This window comes from Delphinus delphis, chromosome 12 (genome assembly GCF_949987515.2).
Source record: "Delphinus delphis chromosome 12, mDelDel1.2, whole genome shotgun sequence".
Taxonomy (NCBI): Eukaryota; Metazoa; Chordata; class Mammalia; order Artiodactyla; family Delphinidae; genus Delphinus; species Delphinus delphis.
The window spans coordinates 79,972,380-79,998,484 of NC_082694.2; the positions used below are offsets into that span (position 1 = coordinate 79,972,380).

Consider the following 26,105-nt stretch of genomic DNA (forward strand, 5'->3'; position numbering starts at 1 on the left):
CCAACTCAATAAAATACTGATAATGTTCTGCTTGGATGCATAAACCCTTCAGTCACGAGCGCCTTGTCAGATACCCAAATTGAGGGTTTTGTTATTGCTTATAAAAAATAATTGTAAAAAGTGCATTTAAATTCCACATCCTGTAATTTCCTCAATTATTTTTCTGATTATGCTGTACTTTTCATTGCAAATTGCATTAAATCAGAGCTGGAATGAGAAAGATTGTAGAAAACTAAACAAGCAAATATACCATTGAGCTGAATCTGCTCTGTTATTTGCTGACTTTTTCCTCAAAATGTTATTCATCATTTAGATTTTAAAACATGGCTAATAAAATATGCATATAGTATTTCCCCATCTCTCAGAAAAAGATGCTGTACTTTTTTTACACATGTATATTTTACATACTATACAAATGTGGAACCATATCATGTGTACTATTTACTTAATGCAGTCTTGCGTTTTTTCACTCTTTCACTTTCATTTTTTTGCCTTCCTTCCTTCCTCTTTCCTCTCCCTCTACACCAGTGCCCTTTTAGGTAAAACATGTTAATATCTATATCTTCCATTCTTGTCTCCACACCTAGATATACCAAGGCACACAATATACACACACATTACATATATATAATATGTATATCACACTATATACTTATATGTATATACACACAAATATATAAACCTAAATTTCTGTTATACACATTTTTCTTCATCTTGCTTTTCTCAATATCTAGTAAACATTCTTTCCAGTAAACAGACATAATTCTTTTTTTTTTAAATTAATGCTCCCTTTCTTTTTTTAAAAAATTTTATTTATTTTTTGGCTGCATTGGGTCTTCATTGTTGCATGCGGGCTTTCTCTAGTTGCGGCGAGAGGGGGCTACTCTTCATTGCAGTATGTGGGCTTCTCATTGCAGTGGCTTCTCTTGTTGCAGAGCACGGGCTCTTCAGTACTTGTGGTGCACGGGCTCAGTGGTTGTGGCTCGCCGGCTCTAGAGCGCAGGCTCAGTAGTTGTGGAGCACGGGCTTAGTTGCTCTGCAACATGTGGGATCTTCCCAGGCCAGGGATCGAACCCGTGTCCCCTGCATTGGCAGGTGGATTCTTAACCGCTGCGTCACCAGAGAAGTCCCAACAGAAATAATTCTAACCCATTCTTTCTAATGGCTTTATTTCCTGGCGTTAACACACCACAATTTGTATAACCAATTCTTCATTGATGGGCATTTTTCCGTATACATTTCTACATGCATAAAAATGCAAGAAAGTCCTTGGTACATAGATCTTTGTTTACTGGTCTTTTGGTTTCTATAAGATACCTTTCAAGGAATACAGTATTGCTGGATCAAAGAGTATATGCATGTTAGGTTTCAATAGCATCTTTAAGATAGCTTAATAAAAAAAGATGTGACAATATGTATTTATACCAGCAGCTGTTAGAGTAGTATTTTCACTATACTCCCAACAAAAATAAATATTGTAGTTGCTGTAAATGTTTCCATTTTGATGGGTGTAAGTGGCAGTACTTCATTATTAGTTAATTTTTATTGCACCACCATATAACTACTTTTTACATCTGACCTTGTTGCATTTCTGGAAATTATGATCCCTCAATAAATTTAGCAAAAGACGCAATTATAGAGAGAAAAAGAGAAGCAATTCTATGCAGTAGGTATATGTGTGGATGTGAGTGGGCGCTCTTCTTCTGTTGAGATGTCCACTGTCTTGCTGTCTGGAAGGACACATGGGCAGTGAGGGAACACGAATTACCCGTGGGCCTTGTACCATTTCATCTTGCCGGTTGGTTGGTTATTTAATGTTTGCAAATCTCCCGGGAATCTGGAACTCACTTGATTCGAGGCAGTTCAGCGGAGACAACTCTATTCGAAACCCATGTCTCTGAAGAGTCATTACTCTAGTCATTGATCTTCAATTGTTTTCTTGAAGCTACACAGAAGAAAAAAAAAAACTGAATAGGAGTTCATTTAAATATCATATTTGATGGCTGTTAGCATTTGTTCAGAATTATTTTCTTCTCTATGTATCTTCATTTATTTCAACTGCTTCTCAGAAAACAGTAAAGTCCTCTCACCACAGGCACTTTGGTTTCCTGTCACATCTGTTTTCCTTGGCAAACCTATAAGTTATTACAAGATATTAAGAGGGAAAAATAACAATACAAACACCATATTGTTACTGAATTGGTTGACAGGACCCGTGGCAATGTCCTAGCCAGGCGAGACCCCCTGTCTCAGCCAGGGACGTTCTTTTTTTTTTTCTTTTTTTAATTGATATATAGTTGATTTACAATGTTGTGTTAATTTCTGCTGTACAGTAAAGTGATTCAGTTATACATCTGTGCAGCCAATAACAAAACCGATACTGAAACTGGAACTGCACAAGTTTTATTCAATGGCCAAAGGAGAAGCAGGAACCTAATTCACAAATCAGTTTCTCAACCCAACTCTAGCAGAGCCACCAACTCTATAGAGGGAAGGTCGAGGTAAAAGGGAGGGAGTTGGAAAGAGTAGGAGGAATATTCATGAGGTAACTGAGAACGCGGGTGTGGTTTGGACCTGGAATTGTTGCATCTCTCCTTTTCAGTCCTTGCATGGGCTTTTCTGGTTGTTGTCATAGCAACTGTCAAGGGGCTGGTGGGTGTGTCACTTAGCTAATGTATTACAATGAGTGTATAATGAGGCTCAAGGTCCGCTGGAAGTCAAATCTTCTGCCATCTTGGGCCTAGTTGGTTCTCATTCATTTTTTCTCTTTGCAGCTCCTTCCTGAAACTTAGGTAAGAGTAATTATTTTCTATTCCAGGGAGGGGCAGGTACGATTCTGGGGCAACAGCGTTGGTAACAATAGGATTCTGCTGTAAAGAGTCCTTACTGGAATACTGGCCTGTATTAAAATAATACGTCACCTGCTCTGTTTCTAGATGTGAGGAACATGGAAACAGTCTCCCTGCATGTTACACATGGAGATTCCTGGGCTCTACCGGCCAACAAGAGAAAACAGAGCTTACAGACACTAGGCTCAAAATCTGCCTTAGAAAGCAGACTCCCCAGGGTAATCTTCACACTCTAAGAGTCGAGCCAGAGCTTTAAAACCTTTATCTTTTTCCTAACATCTGGGCTGATTAGGAAGTCACTTAGTTGTCAGTTACAAAGAAGAAAGGTGCTAATTACCTCTTTGAAACCTCTGAGTGACTCTGAGTTTGACTTTTCTTCTTTTCAGTCTGAGAAGACTGCATGTTTCCTTCCTGGAACCTAAACCCCTTGAGTGCTTTACTCCTGCTGTGAGAGTTAAAATAAAGGTTTCTTTGAACCTTAACTGACTCTCTCCCACTCTTCTCATATGAAAATTTCTTTACTTTGCAAACTGCCTTCTTCAAAGTGTCAGTTTTTCTTCAGAAAATTTGATGTTCAGTAACCAAATTACAAGAACAAACAAAATCATAACGGTTTTGTCGTAAAAGAAAATGCCAAATGGTTTCCTTCTAAAGATGAATGAATCTCAGTTCTAACATGAAGATAGGCAAAAATATGGTTCCCATGTTCTTTCCATTACATATACTGTATGATTTTAGAACTTGAGAAAAAAATAATCTTGTCCAGTATCATTCCAGTTTTGATTCCTTTGAATATTAAATCTTTGGATACCTAAAGCACCCTCTTAAAGTATCGATGTTCCCTGAGTCCCTAACAGCTAATATCTTAGTCATCATTTGAAAAGTTTCTCAAAATTAAACATGAAATTGAGGTTTTAGTGGAAACAATGCCAAGCAGATGGGGAGTGGACCAGGAAATCAGGAGGTTTCAAGGACATCATTTACCTACCGACTAGTTTGCAGTGGAGAGGACTTTGAGCTCAGAGCTGGGACACGTGAGCTCCAATGGTGGAACCAAGTTCTGTAGACATATAGACAAGGGATGTGTCCCTTGTTTTCTTTTTTTAAATTGTGGTAACAGGAGATAATATGAGACCTGCTCTCTTAACATCTTTTAAAGTGTACAGCACAGTATTGTTAGCTGAAAACACAGCGTTGTACAATAGGTCTCTAGAATTTATTCTTCTTCCATAGCTGAAATTTTAGACCCATCAAACGATAGCAATTTCCCATTTCTCTCTCTGCCTTGACCGTGGCGACCACCCTTCTATTTCTGCTTCTGTAATTCTGACTACTTTAGATACCTCAAGAAAATGTGGCGTATCTATATCTATATCTATAGATAGATGATCAAGATAGATAGACATAATGGAATATTATTCAGCCATAAAGAAGAAGGAAATCCTGCCATATGCAACAACACAGATAAACCTTGGGAACCTTATGCTAAGTGAAATAAGTCAATCACAGAAGGACAAATACTGCATGATTTCACTTACGGAATGTGTGCTTTCTGAGTTTCAACTTTCTCTTCTGTAAAATGCAATAGTAATTCCTTTCCACTACAAGCTATTGCTATGATGAAACAAATAATATTAAGAAGTGAAAGAGTAACACTTTTTCACTTGAATCGGGACCTCAAGGGGCCAATTATACTCACCCCCCCAACACAGGTATGTAGACTGATGAACTCCATAGTCTCATTATAAGAACTGGGCAACTGTTAAAGCACTATCAAAATATTAAAAGAACAAGAAGACTGTGCTAATTAAACATTTATTTAACTTTGAACAGCTGGTTCAATGAGGTTGGCAGGGTTCTAAAGAAGCAGACCCTGAGATGAGGGTTTAGGTACAAGTGGTTTATTTATTTATTTATTTATTTTTTTGCGGCACGTGTGCCTCTCACTGTTGTGGCCTCTCCCGTTGTGGAGCACAGGCTCCGGACGCGCAGGCTCAGTGGCCATGGCTCACGGGCCCAGCTGCTCCACGGCATGTGGAATCCTCCTGGACCGGGGCACGAACCCGCGTCCCCTGCATCGGCAGGCGGACTCTCAACCACTGCGCCACCAGGGGAGCCCAGTGCAAGTGGTTTTTAAGAAACGATTCCCTGGGGAAACAAGTAAGGAGGTGAGAGAAGAGCAGGGAGGGGAGACATCAAGCAAGGTTGAGATTTCAGGTATAGTCCCAGCAATAGCATAGGAAGCCCTGGAGGATATTACACCTTCAGAATGTATTCACCCTGACGGCAAGGCAGCTGGGCTTTCATACTACTAGATCAGCCTGTCACTGGATAGGCTAGAGGAGGCCTAGTGGGGAACAGATAAACTCCTGGCACTTTTGTGAGTAAGGATGAAGCAAGAGGCACCATGAGTCAAAGGTGGTCCCCTGTAGAAAACTGCAGGCCCTGCCAGTAGAAACAAAGCATGCAGGAGGTGAGGGGACTTGTATCCAGAATGATAAAATGCATATGAGGGGATCTGAGCAGGGCACGAAGAGTATCTCCTTAGTTTACAAATGCCAAGACTGAGGCTAAGAGATATCAAGCAGTTGTCCAAGCTCACACCACATATGAATGGCAGACTTGATTGTCCAACCCGAGACTCCCATCTCAGTGTTCCTTCCACATCACCAGGATGCTGATGAGTCTGCTATACTGTGAGTCCTGATATCATTATACACATCCTGCATCCTGAACTGGTTTTTTATTCATGTCTGAGAAAATGTCCTACCCTGGTACAAATTGATACGTACCCACCACGGCAACAGCACAGTTTTTGTGAGGCTATTAATAATGTAAGAAGCAGTTGCTGCTAGAAGATCTCCTGCTAACACTGCAGTGAGTGGAAATGCTGTCCTTATTCTTAATAAATGGAAGGGAGAATGAGACACGCTTCCTTGAATATAAGAATTTTAGAGAAATCGATATTTTTAAAATGCTTGCAAGGGTCCATGTTTATTGTGCATTTCCTCAGCATCCAGAAATACAGACCAAATTAATTACACTGAAAGCAAGAAAAGGAATCCCAACATGATGAATATGAACAAGTAGCATAATAATCTTGCTGCTTGGAGAATAATTTTGCTGCCTCATATTGAAAAAAAAAAATACAATGTACCCATCTGGGTCAGAAATAAAAACTGTGGAGTTTGTCCTTTGTGATATCACTAAAAAATAAGTAACTTACACCGGTCTAAAATGGGGAAAGTACATTTTCAAAGGCTTTGGAGATTTTTTTAAGTGTCCGTGAGAACCCACACAGGAGCTACTGTTATAACATGGCCGTGGAGAAGTTGCCTTCAGAAGGATGGCTGCCCCACTCACTGCCTCCTCCTGAGGTGCCCAGCAAATGTTTGGGTTCTTCTCCATTCAGGCAAAATGATAATTACTTAATTATCAGTGACAAATAATCATCACTCTGTATCCTGGAGTCCAGCCCCAAATATAATTATAAGACTCTCAATCAAAAGAAAGTTAGCTGAGAAACATGGGCCAACTTCCAATAGAGGGTGACGTGATCTCTCTGCCCTTCCTTTACCTCCTTTTCCTTTGTCCTTGGCTAATCAGCAACAGAGGAAAGTGACAAATGGCTCTCCACAAAGCTTCAGAAGATTCATAAAACCAAGAGGAGTTAGATATACCTTCTTTCACCCCAGAAAACACCAGAATCAATAGATGGAGAGAAAAGAGAGAGGCTGTTTTAAGCTCTGTACTACTACACTCAACAATTAAGAACCGTTCGATTACAAAACGGAAGTCCTGTTCCCAAGACAGATCAATGTATTCTGCGCGACATGCCTTATATTGCCTTATATAACATTGCTCAACAATTCTGTAAGTTTTATATTATGTCCTCTTTACATAACAGTAAAAAATAAATAGTTTGTAAAAATTACAGCCAAGATTCTTGGGCGTTAAACTTCTAAATCCTGTCCTGAAGCCCCATCTCCCCACCCCCAAAACATACACACACCCAGATCTTGAGACTATGGCCCCTGCTGTGGGATTACCGTCCTAGACAGAAGACTGCTAGAAAGAAGTAATAAGGAAAGTGGGATTACGCAAGATGAACTAAGTGTCTCCACGGCAAATTTCAGGTGAAAAATAAGGGGATTTTTGTCCATACCTGAGCAGGGACTTACTCTTGCGAGGAAACAACAGGGTATAGGAGGATGTGGGCATGAAGCAGGAAGTGACTAGGCAAACATCCTAATAGACTGTCCCCTTAGAGGTTCTTTTTTTTTTTTTATGAACAATTAACATTGAGTTCTCAGCTTGCTCTGCAGAGGAGCTGTCTGCCTCTTTCATATTTAGACAGACAGTTTCCTTTATCTGACACCAGGTCCCCGGCCACATCCAAGCAAACAAGGCATTCTTCTACAGAGCTGAATCAGAGCCTCTCATCTTTAGTCCACTTTATGTCCTCTTCCTCACACCCACCCCACAGAAGCCACGTGGTTAAGCAGGAGGATAGTCAAGAATGTTTTTATCAACTCCAAGCCCTAATTCATATTCCCCCAAATCTCCACTCCACCCTCTCACACCCCCATCCCCACCCCCACCCCCAGGATTTCACTGAGACGTCTCCCAACAAGGGCAGGGGCTTCTGCCTCTCCAGCCCACACCCAAGCCACCTCCGGACCTCTGGCTGCAAAAGCAGGGAGGGCCAGGAGCCAGCACAGGACCCGGGGGGCAACGTCTCAGTATCTGGCAGAGCCCCGGGCAGCATCATTCAAGTTGGCCGCTGCGGACCAACACAGAAGAAAAAGAAAACACTGTCAGGTAGGAAGGGAAAGAGCCCTAAGTTCCACCCCAGTCTCTACCCCATCACTCTTCCGCACTTAACAATCAGGGCTACCTGGCACATGTCTCAATCTTATCCAGCGAGTTGTTTAAAACAAAAGAGAGAGAGAAAATTTCAGTTTTTTCCTATCTTCAAAACAAAATGTTCTCTTTTTGGAGATATCCATGAAAACAAAAACAGAAAAAAAATTATTTAGACAAGATCAAAATAACTGGAGGTTTTCAGGGGTGTAAACTGCCTGGCTCAGAGCAGGCTTGGTCTCAGAGGCATGGTCAGAGCCACTTGCAGCAGCGGAGACGGACTGGGGGCACACAGTGATCAGGTGGTAACTTCCCGGAGGTCAGGGCCAGACAGCACACATGTTCTTCTGAGTGGACTTAATAATCTAGGTTTAATCAGAGCAATTTGGATTTGGATTTTGAAATGACCCTTCTTTGCCATGGAAACTATGCACTTCACACTGTGGAAACAGGTGGCATATAGAGAGGGTAGCTTTTGCTTCTTTGATTTCTTAGCCTTGAAGATGACCAGGTGGAGAAAGAGACCAAAAGTTTTTCTGATTTCCCTATTTCTTCTATTCCTTCCTAAAAACCAGACTCGCTGTGGCCTCAGTCTTGAGGAGTCATACTGACCGATAGAGAAGACAGCTCAGACAGAAAAGAAAAGAGTACAAAATGCGAGAAGATTGGAGATGAAAACATACAAAATTATATATATATTTACATATATAATAAACACAACATATCTGTGTACAACATGTCTGGGACAGTTGAGGAAACTATACAAGGATGTGCAACACTTTCCCCTTTCCACATGGATTTTAGACTAAGGAAGACAGCATAAGGAAATGGAGCAAGAAACACAAAAATTATATACAATTACAGGCGACAGCCAAGGAGTTTGGGGGCCAGGGAATCACGGGATCTCGCTCTTTCCATTCCCTCCTCACCAACGTTTTCCTATCCAGTTGGAATGATGGCCTGAAAAGTGAATGGCTGGTCAGGAAAGAAGTGGAGGCACCCCCAACCCCCTCCATGTGCATCAGCAAGTTCATCAGTTGTTCTCATTGCGCCAGATGTGTGGCGTATCAGAAGTGGTGAGCTGAGAGGGCGAGAGAGGATTATAGAATCTTCCTCTCTTGAACGGCTAGCTAGTTCCCACCCTGCCGTCTCTGTGATCACTAGCAGGTTGCATTCAGTAATATTCAGGCCAAGCTACTGATAACTAGATTGACGATGCTGGCCTTCTGCAGCCCCTTTCCTCCGCCTGGTTCACGATCAGCACTCTGCTTCTCAGAGCACAGGAGCTGGGTTACTGAGCTCTAGGAAGGCAGAGATTTCTCAGTGCTTCTTCCCTTTCTCCCTAATCACCTTCCCCAGCTTCCTCCAAGGTGAGTCATCTCCTGAGAACCTGCTGCCCCAGCCCTGCTGTAGCACTAAACCCTGGAGGCTCGCTCAGTTCATCCCTTTTCTTCTTGTCTCCCTAACAATACGCCTGGCAGCTGACAACATCTGAAATGTGGGACTCCACATGTGCACGACTGAGCATGTTTCTCCAGGCCCACAGCTTGGCTGTCAGCGCAGCTTTTTAGCAGCAAGGGCCCAGATTGTAGGAAAGCAGGTGAGGGCAGAGGCAAGAGCTTTGCTAGCTTAGAATTTTTTTTCTTGACCCTCAAGACCACGATCCTGATGAGCCCCCTCACGCCTGAATTTATAACCCCCAAACCTCAACTTCTCTCCCCATGTAGTCTTCAAATAGTTCCCCTCTGTAGGCTCACCTATGGGCCTTCCTCACTTTTGGCTTTACAATGAACAGCACAGTTTTTTTCAGGATTTTAGAATCAGAATCAATCTCATCTATATTCAACTCTGTTTTGCAGATGAGGAAATAGAAATCCGGAGAGGTTAAATGACTTGACCAAGGTTACACGTCCGTTCTGCCTAGACTGAGTGGAGCTAGAACCCAGATATCTTGACTCCCAACCCAGTGTTCTTTCCACTATCCCATGATACTTTCAAAAAGCAACATGCTGGAAGAGAGAGAGAAGGTGCCCATTTTATGTGAATTATATCCTCCAATCTTTACGTTATTTAAGAGCCAGGGCAAACTGTAAAAGACACTGACTGAGTAAAGGAGGTTAAGTGGGCACTATAGTTTCAGGCAAGGAAATCAGTTCTTCTTTTTGAGGCTTCTCTAAACCAGTCATAATGGAAACATGAAGCAGTAGCACCCCAAGGGACAAAACACTTAAAGCACAGAAAACAGATTCCATTCAATCTACCTTTCCCAACCATGTCAGGTTAGCCTTGGGATGTTAAACCTGTCATATTATTCCCAAGGCCTAGGCTAACCAAGTTGGGGATATCCTCTTCCAAAAGGAGAAATCACATCTCCCCAGTTTCTTGTATAAAAGAAAAAGACAGTTTGCAGCATTATCCAATCCTAGTCTCCCACTTCTGAGCCCCTACCTGGGCCACATGAGGGTGTGAAAATCTCCATTTATCCAAAGAAATGAACTCTCTTCAGCCCACATTACCTTCTCAGCAGCCTCCAGGAGAATCACAGTCATTTCTGGCTAGCAAGTTGAGAAGATATAACTAGGTGCCCATTGCATCCCTGCCTATGATATATAAAAGTCCGATGGGTGAGGAAGGGAAGCAGAAGGGGGCCCCAGTTACCTCGCAAGCTTGCTGGTGATGAGCGAGGACTTTCCCTGGGGCAGACCCTGTGGGCTGGGGATGTGGTCACCCGTCACCAGGTTCTTGTCTGGTCCTGTACTTGGTAGCTGCCTATTCTTCATCTTGGCTTTGGGCATGTCGTAGTCTCCTGAGTCAAAGTACTTTTGCCCTCTCTGGAGTCTCTTCGTGAGGAAGTTGGAGCCTCCAAGCTTTTGTCCTAGGCTTAGATATTTGGCCTTTAGCTTTGCCTCCTTGGCTCTCTCAGGGAGTGTACCTTCTTTCTCCTGTGTGTCCTGCTTCTCCTTTACCGGTCTCCTCCCCAGGGTTCTCCTCCTCTTGTTTCTGGGACATGGTGGGATTGGGACTGTGGAGTGAGGGGACCAAAGAAGTCAACCGGAGAAGGGAAGGGGGAGGGGAAACGGGACAACCTGCACTGCTTCTTCGGCTCCTGTCACTAGGGCTGCTCAGTCCCTTCAGAGGTGCTTTGTTTATGCTTCAGAACATTTAAAACTGATCAAGAAATAAATTGATCAAGTGCTTTAAGTGTCTTATAGCACAGCTCTGAAACAAACGAGGCCAGCGACACAAACAGGAGAGCAAGTTTACCCGATTTTTCCTGTCCATGCAATCATATTGCTTTCCTGAGTGACATTTCCTTCCTTGTTTGATCTCAAATCAGGAGTTAGTCAGAAAGACTAATCCAAGCTACATTTCTGTAACCTAACACACACAGGTTAAAAATAAAATAACTGAGGGATTTGAGCAGTAAGACAAGCGCATGGTAGTACTGAATTTACTTCAAACAGTCAATCCTTCCTCAAATTTGTGTCCTTTCATACAGATTCCAGTGGACTTTTAGTTATTGCCTAAATTCAGCCTCAAAATAAGTCAGTGGAGTAGTCAAGATTAGTATTATTCCCACTTCATGAAAGGAAAAAATGGAGATTAAAAATCTAAAGGGGGAAACTTGACCTTCAGAGTTGACTGAAGGTGGGAATGGTGAACATCTTGTCACTGGAGGAATGTAAATGATGGTCCAAGTGAAGAGTGAAGACTCTTCCCAATGGTCAGACTGGTGATTATTTGGTCTAATGTTTTAGTAGCAGGTTGACAATTAGTTTGAGTGTCGTATGTATGATGTCCTAATTCATCACCCCATGAGTCTGCCTCTCTCTCCTAAATTACTTTATGGGTTATCATAATTATGGGGAAAAAAAAGTGTTCCCTAACAATACTGCATTTAACTAACAAATTTTACATGGGCAACTTTGAGTGAAAATACCATATATCTTAAATTATTAATCAACTGTTTTAAGAGGATGACATATTTAAGACAAGTATGTTAACTCAGATTCCCTTCAGGAATTTTCAGGACAGTTAACACTTGTATAGATGAGTTAACTGTAAACATCAGCTTGCTTTTAATATTTACTGATGCTTTAAAACACATAAAATATATACATTTATTGAAACATAAGCAAATGAAAATGACTTTTAATGGAAATTATATTTTTAAAAAAGACCTAATTTTACTGAGATGTGCTCTCTTCATTGGTATTTAACCTTGCTACATTTATTCCTGGGGCTTCCTCCATCTTAAAGAAGTGTAACACTTTTGAACACATTTAAAACTTCATCGTAAAATCAGATATACTGCAAGTAACCTTAAAACTTTCCTAAGATGAACTAATTGCTATGATCATTCTCCCATAATAATGATTAAATTTTAATTCTTTACTATTCATTGTTTTTATAACCTCACTTTTATTTCTTGTCATATATCAAGGGAAATGAGGGGCAGTTTATAGTAATAAACACCTATATTTAAAAAGAAGAGATACCTCCAATTAATGATCTCAATTTCTACCTTAAGAAATTGAATTTAAAAAGCAAACTAAACACAAAGTATGAAAAGATAGGAAGTAATAAAGATCAAAACAGAAAAAAACTAAGATAGGAAAAAGGACAACATATGGGAAAGATAAATTAAGCCAAGAGATGAATTTTTGAGACCAGTAAAATTGATAAACCTATAATCAGATTAGTCAGAAAAGATAGGGAAGAAACACACAAATTACCAAGATCTGAAACAAGAGAGGTGACACCATTACAGATTCTGCATATATTAAAAAGATAATAATGTAATATTAACAAATTAATGCCAATAAATGCGATACCTTAGATGAAATGAAAACATATCTTGGAGGACACAAACTATGAAAGCTCATTCAAGAAAAAATATATAAACTGACTAGTTCTATATATATTAAAGAAACTGAATTTGTAGTTTAAAACCTTTCAGTAAAAATAATTCTAGGCTTGGAAGGTCTCCCTGGTGAATTCTACCTAAGAGGAAGAAATAATGCCAATTCTACACAAACTTTGCCAGGAATTGAAGAGAAAGGAATACATCACACTCATTATATGAGACCAGTATTAACCTAATAAGAGAAGCAGACAAAAACATTATAACACAAGAAAACTACAGATCAATATCCCTCATGATTATAGATGTAAAACTTAACAAAGTTTTAACAAACTGAAACACAAATATATTAAAAGCATAATATACCATAATCAGTGGAGGTTTACCCTAGGAATTCAAGGTTGGTATAACACACAAAACTCAATGTATTCACCATATTAACAACCTCTCCAAAAGAGAAAGAGAGAGCAGAGAAAAACCATACGATCTTCTCAATAAATGAAGAAAACATTTACTAAAAATCTAATATTTTTCTGATAAAGACTCTCATAAAACTAGGAATGGAAACAAATTTTCTCAAAGTGACATAGGGCATCTATGGCAAATCTACAGCTAAACTCATACTTAATGGAGAATGACTGAACGCTTTCCCTGTAAGAGCAGTAACAAGGCAAAGACGTCTATCTCTCACCATTTCCATTTAATATTGCACTGGAAGTTCTAAATCAGTGAAAAAAGGAAAAAAAAGATAATAATAAATTAAAACATCCAGACTGAAAGTAAATAAATAAAATTGCCTTTACTCACAATCTTTTTCTTTTTTTTAAGTAAAACATACAGCTATCATAGAATACAGTCATCCCACTGTTAGGCATTTACCCCCCAAAAATGAAAGCGTATGACTACACAAAGACCTATACACAAATGTGTATAGCAGTTTTTATTTGCAATAAACAAAAACTGAGAAAGGCTCAAGTATCCACCAACAGATGAATGGTTAAACAAATTATGGGTATATTCATACAATGGAATACTACTCAGCAATAAATATGAATAAACTATTTATGCACACAAAACATGGATGAACCTGAAAATAATTATGCTGAGTGAAAGAAGTTAGACAAAAAAAAAGTACATACAATACGATTCCATTTCTGTAAAACTCTAGAAATGCAAACTAGTTTATAGTGCCAGAAAGCAGATCGGTTGTACCTGGTTGAAAGAACCAGGGAATGAGTGGTGAGGGAGGATTTCAAAAGGGGTTTACATGTATGTTCACTATGTTGGTTGTAGTGATGGTTTCATTAGGTTTATACATTTGTCAAAACTGATCAAATTGTGTATGAGTTATTTATTGTGTGTCAATTATGTTTCAATAAAGCTATTTATGTTTGTTTTTGAAATTAAAAAAGAGAAATCTAAAGAAAGGGAAAGATGAACTTCAGGGGTAAATAGAGGAATGCAACAAAGCTTCCCTTGACAGTACTTGATTACCCCTCCATAAAGGTTCTTTTTAGGTAACTGAATATATTTTTTAATATTTTAAGGAAAGTGATATATTAGCCTGCAAAGTGATACCTCATCTTTTTTTAATATTACAAACATATTCTTGTGACTGAGCTCTAACTTCCATTAGATTACCTAGAAAACAGGACTTGAAGGAGTTCATTGTCAACAGAAATAAACATTTAATTTTGCAATACATGAAAGCAAAGTCAAGTTTTTAAAAGGCTTTGAAGGGGTTAAAACTCACTGATTGGGCTGTATATCTTTATTAGGACATCTTTGGCAATGCTCTAGCTTGGAAAGCTCTTTTACCCTTTGGCACGAAAATATGATTTCATAATTTTAGACCTGACCTGAAATGCCAAGACTACTGTCCAAGTGGAACTGTTTACTGGACAAAGTTCTCAAATGAGAGTGACAATGGCCCAAATGTCCCTTTATTTAACTTACGGATTCAGGAATCCACTGTGCTATCTAAACCAGTTCTAGCCTTTTTATATGCATTAAACTTATACTTTCTCTTGTCTCTTGACCACTTAGTTCCAGAACTTTGAAATAGGAATCAACCTGCCCAAGTCTTTCATTTTAGAGATAAGATAAATATTCAGAGAGAGAAAGTAATTGTTTCCAGGTCACAGGGTGAGTTGGGGACAGATTAAAATCTGGATTTAGATATCCTGATTCTCAGACTAAGCTTTTCTCATACCACTGGATCTTTTCCCATCCCCAACCCCTGCCCCCCCACCACACACACACAGTGTACATTCACGATTTGTCTACTTTTCTGTATGGGTTTTATATTTGGTAATAAAAAGCATAAAATAAAGAACAATGTTCATTATTAAATTAATTGCTATTGACAAATATTCCCATGTGTTTGCCTTTGCACTTATTAATAAATTAACATTTCATATACAAAATGGAATAATAATGCTTAATGAGTATTTACCACTTGCCATGCGCTATGTTAGATACTTTTTAATGAATTATCTCAGTGATTCCTAACAATTTTATCGTGTGTATATTGTTATTTCCCCCATTTCACAATGACAAATTTACACAAATAGGTGATCCAGCTAGATCGCAAATCCAGATTTGTCTAATGTTAGAGCCTGTGTGTTAAAACAATAAACTAAAGCACCTCCTGGATTGGTGAAGAAATTTTTTCTGTATATATGGAGAATGAAAATTTACATATAATTGTATATATAAAATTATATATAAATCATATATATAATTATAGATATATTTTTGAAAGATAACTGGAGCTTTACACCCCACATTTAAGCAATTTCTGAGAGTATACATTCTTCAGTGGGTATAAACATACCTACATCCTTAAACAATAAAAATAAAACATTCTTTTACTGTTGATTGACCATGGCCCAACACTAACTTAATAAATACTTAGCAGCTACACAGACTATATAGTCCAGCCACCTAACTGGATGCCTTTTTTTGAATCCTTTGGTGAAGAGATGATCACTGCCTCAGGAAATCAGTGGCTTAATATATTTTCAGGTGGCTCCAATATTTATATGTTTTGTTATGAACAATATTGTGGTGGCAACATTACAAAGGGCTCTAGGGACAAAGCACTTGGCTAAAATGATGACTCTTCTACTTAAGTAGGTAGTCCTTGAGCAAATTATTTATATCTCTGAGATTTGGTTTTCTCAAGTGGAAAATGGGAATAATAGCAGCAACTCCCTCCTAGGGTTGATGCAAGGACTGAGTGAGTTAAAAGATGTAAAAATTTAGAACTGTGCCTGGTACATAGGTAAGTGTTATTGACACAGTTGCTTGTATTATTATTAAGTAATAGCATGTATTGAAATTTACCTGTGTATCAGATACTGTTTTACATGCTTTACAATTTTTGTTTCAGTCTTCACAATAACTCCACAATGAACGTATTCTTATTTTATTTTCCCTTTCAGATGAAGAAATCAAGACACAGGTTAAAACTTGGTCCAAGTTTGCAGTTGATGAAGTTGGGATGTCAATCCCAGGCAGTATGACTTTTGAGCCCATCCTTGACCCTTGTAACCACTATGTTAGATTACTGTTGCTATGGAGCTGATTTTGTTTGTACTATATGGGCCTAACTAGCTTTCTTAACCAAGTTCTGTATATAAATTTTATGATGACATCCTTAAAAAGAGATGAGGTGAAACAGTTGAGGTCATGTTGTTTCTCAGTGAATGGAAAGAACATGGCCTCATATTTCAATGCTGTGTTGGTTATATCTGTTTTTTTATTTTTTTTTAATTAATTAATTTATTTATTTTTTGCTGTGTTGGGTCTTTGTTGCTGCACACGGGCTTTTTCTAGTTGCAGTGAGTGGGGGCTACTCTTCGTTGCAGTGCGCGGGCTTCTCATTGCAGTGGCTTCTGTTGTGGAGCACAGGCTCCAGGCGCACGGGCCTCAGTAGTTGTGTCACGTGGGCTCAGTAGTTGAGGCTCACGGGCTCTAGAGTACAGGCTCAGTAGTTGTGGCTTGCAGGCTTAGTTGCTCTGTGGCATGTGGGATCTTCCCAGACCAGGGCTTGAACCCATGTCCCCTGGATTGGCAGGCAGATTCTTAATCACTGCATCACCAGGGAAGTCCTGGTGATATCTGTTTTGCTTTTGTTTTTGTTTTAGTTTTTTATGTCACTCTTTAATTATAGACTTTAATTCTTTCATTCTATTCCCTCTTCTAATACCTGGAAACATTCCTCTGTAACTGTTTTTTGATGTCTGAGTATTCTACTTTTTACTATTACTAGTATTTTTATATATGTGAAGTTTCTCTAACTTTATACTGAGATCTTTGAAGATAGGACCATGTGTTCTACATTTTTGTAGCTGCAGAGTATACTGCAGGGCTTCACCTATATCAACTAATCAATAAATACTCAGTGAAAATGACACAGTTATCACTGACACATTTTGTGTTGTAAATGTGATATGGTTTAGGAAATCTAGAAACCAAGTTTACTAGAATTTGTGCCAACAAAGAATCAATAATTTCTGAATGAGGGTTGCTTTTATATATTAAAGTTATATGGGCTTTCAGAGTATTATTTTCTTATTTATAAATTCACACTTCTGTCATAGAATTTTCAGATTGCTCCAAATCAAATTTTCAATAAATAGAACCTCTATTGTACAAACAACTCACATTATGACTCATGTCTGGAGAGACAATGCTATTGTATGAAAAGATCACTGAACTAATGATACAAGGTTAACATAACATGAACAAAGGAAAACAAACCAAAAATATCTCACTAAGATTTATCCTTGCTATAAACATGACATAGACACATGAACAAAAGCAAAGAGGGGGCATGTATAACATTAGTCATTAATTGTTTTTGGTGTGACAATAAAATGGGTAATATTTTCTTACTATTATTTACCTCCTATTAATACAGTTACTGCTATATTGTAACATTTTTTAAAACAGAAGTGTGCATTAGGTATCAAAAGACCATGGTAAAATAATAAACATTGTACAATTCCTTATTGTTTCTGATTTCTTATTCCCCAAATGAAAAGGAGAGCATAATTAGAACCTAGAAAAGGATATTATATACCATAGCACTGTTGCTGCTATCAAATGAGAAAATTTAGATGAAAACACTTAATAAATGATATATAGGTCTACAAATTAAAGAATACATTTAGCCCAATTCTGATTAATATGACTACATTATGATCAATATATGTATTTGCCAGTAGCAATCATAAATAAAAGAGTTATTTCCTCACGATTATAACAGTAGACACAGAAAACGCATTTGACAAAATTCAACACCAATTCATGATAAAAACTCACATCAAAGTTGGTATAGAGTGAATATATCTCAACATAATAAGAGCCATTTATGACAAAGCCACAGCTAACATCATACTAAGTGATGAAAAGCTGAAAGCCTTTCCTTTAAAATCAGGAACAAAACAAAAATGCCCACTCTTGCCAATTCTATGTAACATAGTATTGGAAGTCCTAGCCACAGCAATCAGATAAGAAGAAGTAATAAAAGGCATCTAAATTGGAAGAGAAGAAGTAAAACTGTCACTATTTGCAGGTTATATGACACTATATATAGAAAACCCTAAGGTCTCCATGAAAAAAATTATTAGAATTAATAAACAAATTCAATAAACTTGCAGGATACAAGATTAATATACAGAAATCTGTTGCTTTTCTGTACACTAAATATGAACTTTCGGAAAGAGAAAACAAGATAATAATCCCTTTTAAACTGCATCAAAAAGGATAAAATGTCTAGGAATAAACTTAACAAGGCAGTGAAAGAACTATACTCTGAGAACTATAAAACACTGATGAAGGAAATTGAAGATGATACCAAGAAATGGAAAGATATTCCCTGTTCTTGGATTGGAAGAATTAATATTGTTAAAATGCCCATACTACCCAAAGCAATCTACCTATTCAATGCAATCCCTATCAAAATAACCATGACATTTTTCACAAAACTAGAACAAATAATTCCAAAATTTATATGGAACCACAAAAGATCCCAAATTGCCAATGCAATATTGAGAAAAAAGACCAAAGCTTGAGATATCATCCTCCCTGACTTCAGACTATACTAAAAAGGTACCGTCATCAAACCAGCATAGTACTGACAAAAACCAACACATAGATTAATGGTACAGCATAGAGAGCCCGGAAATAAACCTGTACACTTAAGGTCAATTAACCTATGACAAAGGAAGTAAGAATACACAGTGGAGAAAGACTGTCTTTTCAATAAGTGGTGCTGGGAAAACTGGACAACTACATGTAAATGAATGAAATTAGAACACTCCCTAACATCATACACAAAAATAAGCTCAAAATGGATTAAAGACTTAAATGTAAGACCAGAAACATTAAAAACTTTTAGAAGAGAACATAAGCAGAACACTCTGACATAAATTGTGGCAATATACATTTTTTTAATCTATTTCTTAAGGCAAAATAAATAAAAGCAAAAATAAATGAACATAATTAAATTTAAAGGTTTTTGCACAGCAAAGGAAACCATTGACAAAAAAAAAAGACATCCTACTGAATGGGAGAAAATGTTTGCAAATGATATGACCAATAAAGGATTAATATCTGAAATATATAAACAGCTCATACAACTCAGTATCAAAAAAATGAATAACTCAATTAAAAAATGGGCAGAAGATCTGAATGAACAAAGATATACAGATGACTAACAGGAACATGAAAAGATGCTCAACACCACTAATCATCAGAGAAATGCAAATCAAAACTATACTGAGCTATCACCTCAAACCTGTCAGAACAGCTGTCATCAAAGACCACAAATAACAAATGTTGGCAAGGATGAAAAGAAAAGGGAGCCCTCATACATTGCTGGTGGAAATGTAAACTGGTGCAGCCACTGTGGAAAACAACATGGAAGTTCCTCAAAAACTAAAAATAGAGCTACCATATGATCCAGAAATTCCACTCCTGTGTATATATCTGAAGAATATGAAAAAACTAATTCAAAAAGATACATGCACCCCAGTGTTCACAGCAGCACTATTTAAAATAGTCAAGATATAAAAGCAACCTAAGTGTCTATCAACAGATGAACAGATAAAGAAGAAATGATATTTATAGATATACACATACATACAAATACACACGCAATGGAATATCATGCAGCCTTTAAAAAGAATGAAATTCTGCCACTTGCAACAATGTGGATGAACCTAGAGAGTATTATGCTTAGTGAAATAAATCAGACAGAGAAAGACAAACACTCTATGTTATCACTTACATGTGAAATCTAGAAAGAAATAAAACAAATAAATGTATATAACAAAACAGAAACAGACTCACAAGTATAGAACAAACTAGTGCTTACCAGTGGGGAGAGGGAAGGTGAGAGGGGCAAGATAGGGGTATGGGATTAAGAAATACAAATTACTATGTATAAAATTGATAAGCAATATGAATATATTTTACAGCACAGGGAACTATAGCCATTATTTTGTAATAACTTTAAATGGAGTATAATCTTTAAAAATATTGAATCACTATGTCACACATGTGAAACTAATATAATATTGTAAATCAACTATACTTTAAAAATTATGTATTTCCTCTACAACTGTTTACTGGTATTCTATATCTGATTGAGAGAGAAAGTAATGAAGCCTGTGAACAACATGACAGCCTCATGTACAGTAAGGCATTGCTACACATTTTTTTCAAGTGTTTACAATATTTCAAGAGGCATATCTAAAAACAAGATGGTACATGATTAAGATAAAATGTTATAAATAGGTACATATTATCCATCATCAAGTCTAATATGACTTGAGTCCAATAACACTCTAAGGGAAATCATTAACATAATGAAAAGATATAAAAAAGAACCAAATGAAACTTTAAAAAATAAAAATACAACATCTGAAATTATAAAAGATAACAGGATCAGATTCACAGGAGATTGAATATTTCAGAAGAAAAGATCAGTAAACTTGAAGACTTGACAATAATATTTACTGAAAATGAAGTACTGAGAAAAAAAGAGACCACAAAAAATAAATATAGCTTCAATAAACCATAGGAAAGTTTCAAGTAGTCTGAAATGTCTGAGTCTCAGAAAGGGGGATGAAGCAGAAAAAAATATATGAAGAAACAATGGTTGAAATTTATTAATATTTGATAAAAACTATAAAACCATAGGTCCAAGAATTTCAATGAACTCCACAGAAGAAACATAAGGTCACACCAAAGCATATCATAATGAAATTGTTGAAAATCAGCAATAAAAAAAATCTTAAAAGCAACTTTGTTTCTGTACAGAGAAAGATAAGAATGACCACAAAAATTATTCAAAAGAGGAAAGTGAAATGCTATCTCTGAATCACTGAAAGAGAAAAAAAATGATCAAATTCTAATTCTATACTTAACTAAAATAGTTTTTAAAAAATGGATGTGGATCGAAGACTTTGCAGCCAAACATCATCTGTCCTGAGTGAATGGCAGGACACCCAGGAGAAACCAAGAATCTGCATGGACACCATCCTGGCATTCAAGGCTTCCATAATGGGGAGTGTAGCAATAAAGTGCTATTATCTGAACCAGCTTTTACATATTGAAAAATGACCATCTCATTAATTGGTTAACTCAGAAATCTATTAAGTCATTCAACACACCTGGCTTTCAGTGTGCAAGGTACTGTGCAATATACTAGGGAATAAAGTAAATAAAGCATAGTCCCTGACCTCACAGAGCTTACAGGTTATCATGGAAGACAGAAATATAGGTGGAGGATTATAATATGGTGTCATGGATGCAATGATGCAGACTAGCCCAAGGAGTGATGAGAACAAAATGGGAAAACACCCAACTCAAACTAAAAAAGAGCAGCAACAACAACAAAAATGAAAACAAAACCACTCAACGGAAAGGACACTTTTATAGGATCCATAGCTCTTAGGTAAGAGGAAAGGGGATTAAGTATTTTCAAGTAGCTAGGATACAACACATGTAAAGCACAGAGACAGGAGGATACTGTAATGTTTGAGCACTACTTCAGCGTAGCTAGAATTCAAGATGTTTAAAGGGACATGTGAGATTAGAAGTCCAAGAGCTCATTAGGACATGAAATATTAACACTGTAGTACATTCTACTAAGGAGTTTGAACTCTATTGTGAAGGCAACAACCATTCAATGGCTTTAAGAAGGTGAGAGAATCATTAGGATTGTAATTTCAAAATATTTGATAGTAATATGGAAATTAAATGGAAAATAATACTGAAGAGAAGTAGCAACTGGTATTTTTTACCAATCTAGGAGAGAAATGAAAAGTCTTGAAAGAAGACAGTGACAGTGAGGATGAAATAAAGGCAAATTCAGCAAAACTTTCCAGTAGACATAGCTGTCTGTCGTCACTGGACTTATGCTGGTGCTGATGTAGAATATCAAGGTGAATTTTCATTTTACCCCAGACCTTTCACTACAGAAGCTCCTAAGCTTTAAAATATGTCATTCGATGCTTCAATCATGTCAAGCCTTAATAAGTAATAAAGAAGGACCAGTACAATTTAGGGAATTCAACTTAGAGCTCTTAGTTACCCAAATTGCAAGCCTAAAATCATCTGACCTTTCCTTCTTCCTGCTGAACTGTGTTATGAATAAGCTGTAGATGCAGTATTTCAAAACACTAATTCCTGTCTTCATTCCAGTTGTAAAAATGCCAAATTGAGAAAGGGATGAAGGGGGTGAGTAGCAGAAATCCCTCAATTAGAAAGATGGAAGCAACTGCAGGAGCCATTTAATCCCATCAAGGAATTTGTGCTATTTAATCCCATCAAGGAATAATAGAGCCACCTGTAACTTTTTAAAATAAAAAGTCATGTATTAAATACCAAACATAGTCATCTCTTCACCATATCATACTGGGTACTAACTCTAGAAATAGTCATTAAGAAAACCATTTAAATACTGAGAGCCAATATTGAAGTAATGTTGCTATTTCTTTGTTTTAAAGGAAATTGGGAATCTGAAGTAAATTTACACTCTGTGTGGGGGGTGTGTGTGTGTGTGTGTGTGTGTGTGTGTGTGTGTATTCTAGATTCAGTACATCAGCTGAGCAAAACCCAGAATGAAGTTTAGGGCTGGAGATTGCTGGTGAAAAACAGGGAACTGAGGAGTAAAAAACTGAGATTCAAGAGAAGTAACGAATTTCAAGAGCGATTTGTAGTCTGCCTATGCTAAATGCATGATTTCACTTTGAGTAAGGAAACTTCCTTCCTCAAGGAAAATCTTCCTTCCTTTGGGTGACAAGAAAATGTCACCCAAAGTGCCCTAGACCCAAGTAAATTATCACCAAAACAAGCAGTCGGGAAATCAAATATTTGGGTGGAGGCTTCTGTGATTGAGGTCAGGGCAGTTGGGCAAGTTCATGAGTGTTATAGCCAGACTACGGGTAAAATATTTATACAATTCTGTGATGAGGACAAAAAGACTGTCCTTCTGCTTCCAGAGGGAAGGAGAGCTTCTGTACCTATGAAAATGGTACAGATATCAGAGGGGCAACCTTCCCTGTCCTTTTAAAGCTCCAGAGTCCTTCCCCATCCGCTCTCACCTATGGCATGTTACTCAGCCTTTTCTATGTCATCTGACACCTGTGACATTTTCCACCCTTTTAATATTTTCTTTGCCTTAAAACAAATCAGAATCAGATATGAAGCTGTTAAATTCCCTGGGGGTAGCAAGACTCTGCCCAGCTTCCTCTTCCACCCATACTAACTAGATAGACTTTTAGAGTGGGCACTTATACCTGTGTGTTAAATGAATATATAAATTTGTATGTTAATTAGTTAAATGTTGATTTGGAAGGTGGGGAGTATAAAAAATAAGAAGTAAAATAGATACTTATCTCATTCCAAGAAGACCCAAAGGCCAATAGTTATGTTACAGAGAGAAATATATTGGCTCATTGTACTTATTTCTAAAACTTAAGTATATCCAGGAACACTTTACAGGACAGTCATCTCTTAGACACTAAATGACCTCAAACAGAGAATGTATGAATCACCAGCATGCTTCCTCAGATGTTAAATGAGGTCAACTTGGAGGCCCAGCAGAGACCCAAGTTCTGTGATCCTTTGACTATTCCTCATGTAGATCATGGGGTCTGGGGTATCTCAAACTCATCTCAAATTACAAGGACAGCATACAGTGCCATTTGCTTATTGTCACCTTTGACTAGTCCCACTGGGGATAAGCCTCTTTTAGAGAATGCTTTCTCCAATTTTTGTATGATAATTTCACTTGAGGAATTCCTTGGATCTCAAGGATCCATTATCTAGGACCAGTTCGTCACTACGGAAGTACAGTCAGTCACACTAGAGACACTCGCCAGTGGGAGAAATGCTTTTGAGTCAATCCACATCCTTTATGAGGCATTCCCATGAGAGGCAGAGTGCTCTGGATTTGGGGTCTTTATGACATTATAAACATGACTTTTTGTAGAACCACTAATTTTCCACTATGATTGTACTTTTTCTTTCTACCCTTATGGATTGTGTGAGTCATGAGAAACGTCAGTACGTCCTATTCAGTCCTCTCTCCCCAGCACAGTAACCAAGAAATCCAGTGCTCACTATCTGTTGACTTAATGGTTGAACCTGCTTATTTAGAAGGATGCATTTTCTGAGACATTGTGATAACAGCAGACTTAAAAGCAGCATGTTCTTAGAGAAAAAGGTCTTTTTGAAGATGATCTAATCTATATCTCCTTTGAGCAAAGAAGTAGAAAAAAGAGAGATGAAGTTAGTTTTGAGAAAAGAGAGATGAAGTTAGTTTTGATGGAAAGATTCAGTTTTGACTCCAAGACTGGAAAGTGGTGGTGAGGATTGTGACACTGAGGCAATCTACCTGGATTCAAATCCTGGCTCTGCTGATGGTGACTCTGTTCCTTGGGCAAGTTTCTTAACTTCTCTGTGCGTCCACTTCCTCATTTATAAATGAGATCCTAGTAGTACCTGCCTCATAGGGTTGTTGTGTTGGTTGAAGGAGTAATGCGCAAAGCACTTAAAAATAGTGTTTGGCATGTAAAGCGGTATATAAGAACAATACTAGCTGTTGTCACTGTTGTTTCATGGTTATAAAGTTACTGCATCCAAAAATGTAAGAGTTTGAAAGGCCTCAAAGGTCATCCAGTCTTGATCTCACATGGTAACAGGTTGTTTCTGTCTTTGGGATCACAGTAAAATTTCAGCTTCCACAAATTTTGCTGTACCTGTCAGGACCCAACTTCAAGTTTAATTGCTGTAGGGGGATGGTTGATCAGAATCCCTTCCAGAGCCTGCACAGTGAGTACTTCTTTTAGCATCTACCTCTCTTGGAAGGATCAGGACACCTTGATCCATATGCTTTCTTTGTGGTCATGGCTCTACCGCTGTTGTGGCAGAGTTTGATTGGGAAACTAACAACCTTCTATCACATTATCTTCAAACCTGGAGAAGAGGCAACTCATAGGCACCCTCAGTATAGACGGGGTAATGTGTGTTCTGCTTTTAGTTGTAATGATAACAGTTAACAGTGTTACTAATCAGTATTATTAGCTTTCAAATTTATACAAAACTTTGCTATTTTCAAATTGCATGTATGTAATGATTGCGTTTGATGCTCAAAGCCTTTCTGCAAATGCGTGACATGGACTCTTGGTTTCACATTAGAGGAAACAAAGCTCTGAAAGAATCAAAATAAAGACTTATTGGCAGAGCCATACCTGCTGGATCCCTGTCCAGTGCTTTTTCACTACAGCATATTTATTTCACAGTCAGCCAAGAAGGAAAGGGAACTAATGGTCTGAATATTCCTTGGGCATCTGGGAGTTTGAAAGTCTGTGAGATGCACAGCGTATGCTCCAACTAAAGACAGAATACAGTCTCAGATCCACATCAGGGGATATTCATTGCAAATTCTCTAATTGATGATTTGTGCGCATTTTCCTCAAGGACAAGTTGTTGTCTATACGAAGGCCTCCTGTCAGGGTCAGAGGTGAACCAAAATGAATAGATCTGATGAATCTGACACCCTGATGGGAAATGCCAGACTTGTAAACAAAAGGAAGCAGGAAAATAGCATGCATTGTTCTCAGCACTTACACACGTGAATTCCCTTACTTCTTCTCACAGCATCCCTCTACGGCAGTACTGTGATATTCTCATTTTACAGATGAGGAAACTGAAGCCAAAAGAATTAATCACTTGCCTGAGATTATGTAACTGGCAGAGTCTTGTAGACTCCTTTAACTATTTTGATTTCTAGAAGTAGAAGCACAACTATAATATGCTATTTGCTGGGCTTCTGTGTTTCAGACGATCACAAACCCTTCAAGTTTGCTTGGTGTGTTTTTTTTCAGCATCACTGATATCCTACTGAGAGAGTACAGGGAAGAAGAAAACTCCCAGACTGTTTCCACATTCGATTAGTGTAACACAGGAAGATATAAATTTTAAAAAATTAAATTTCTTATCATTAA

The 26,105-nt window shown here is 37.9% G+C and overlaps 1 pseudogene; it reads right to left on the bottom strand.

The window, feature by feature from the left end:
- Positions 1-10,721, bottom strand: part of LOC132434750 (alpha-endosulfine pseudogene) — a 32,699-nt pseudogene extending 21,978 nt beyond the window's left edge.
- Between the last annotated feature and the right edge of the window lie 15,384 nt (positions 10,722-26,105).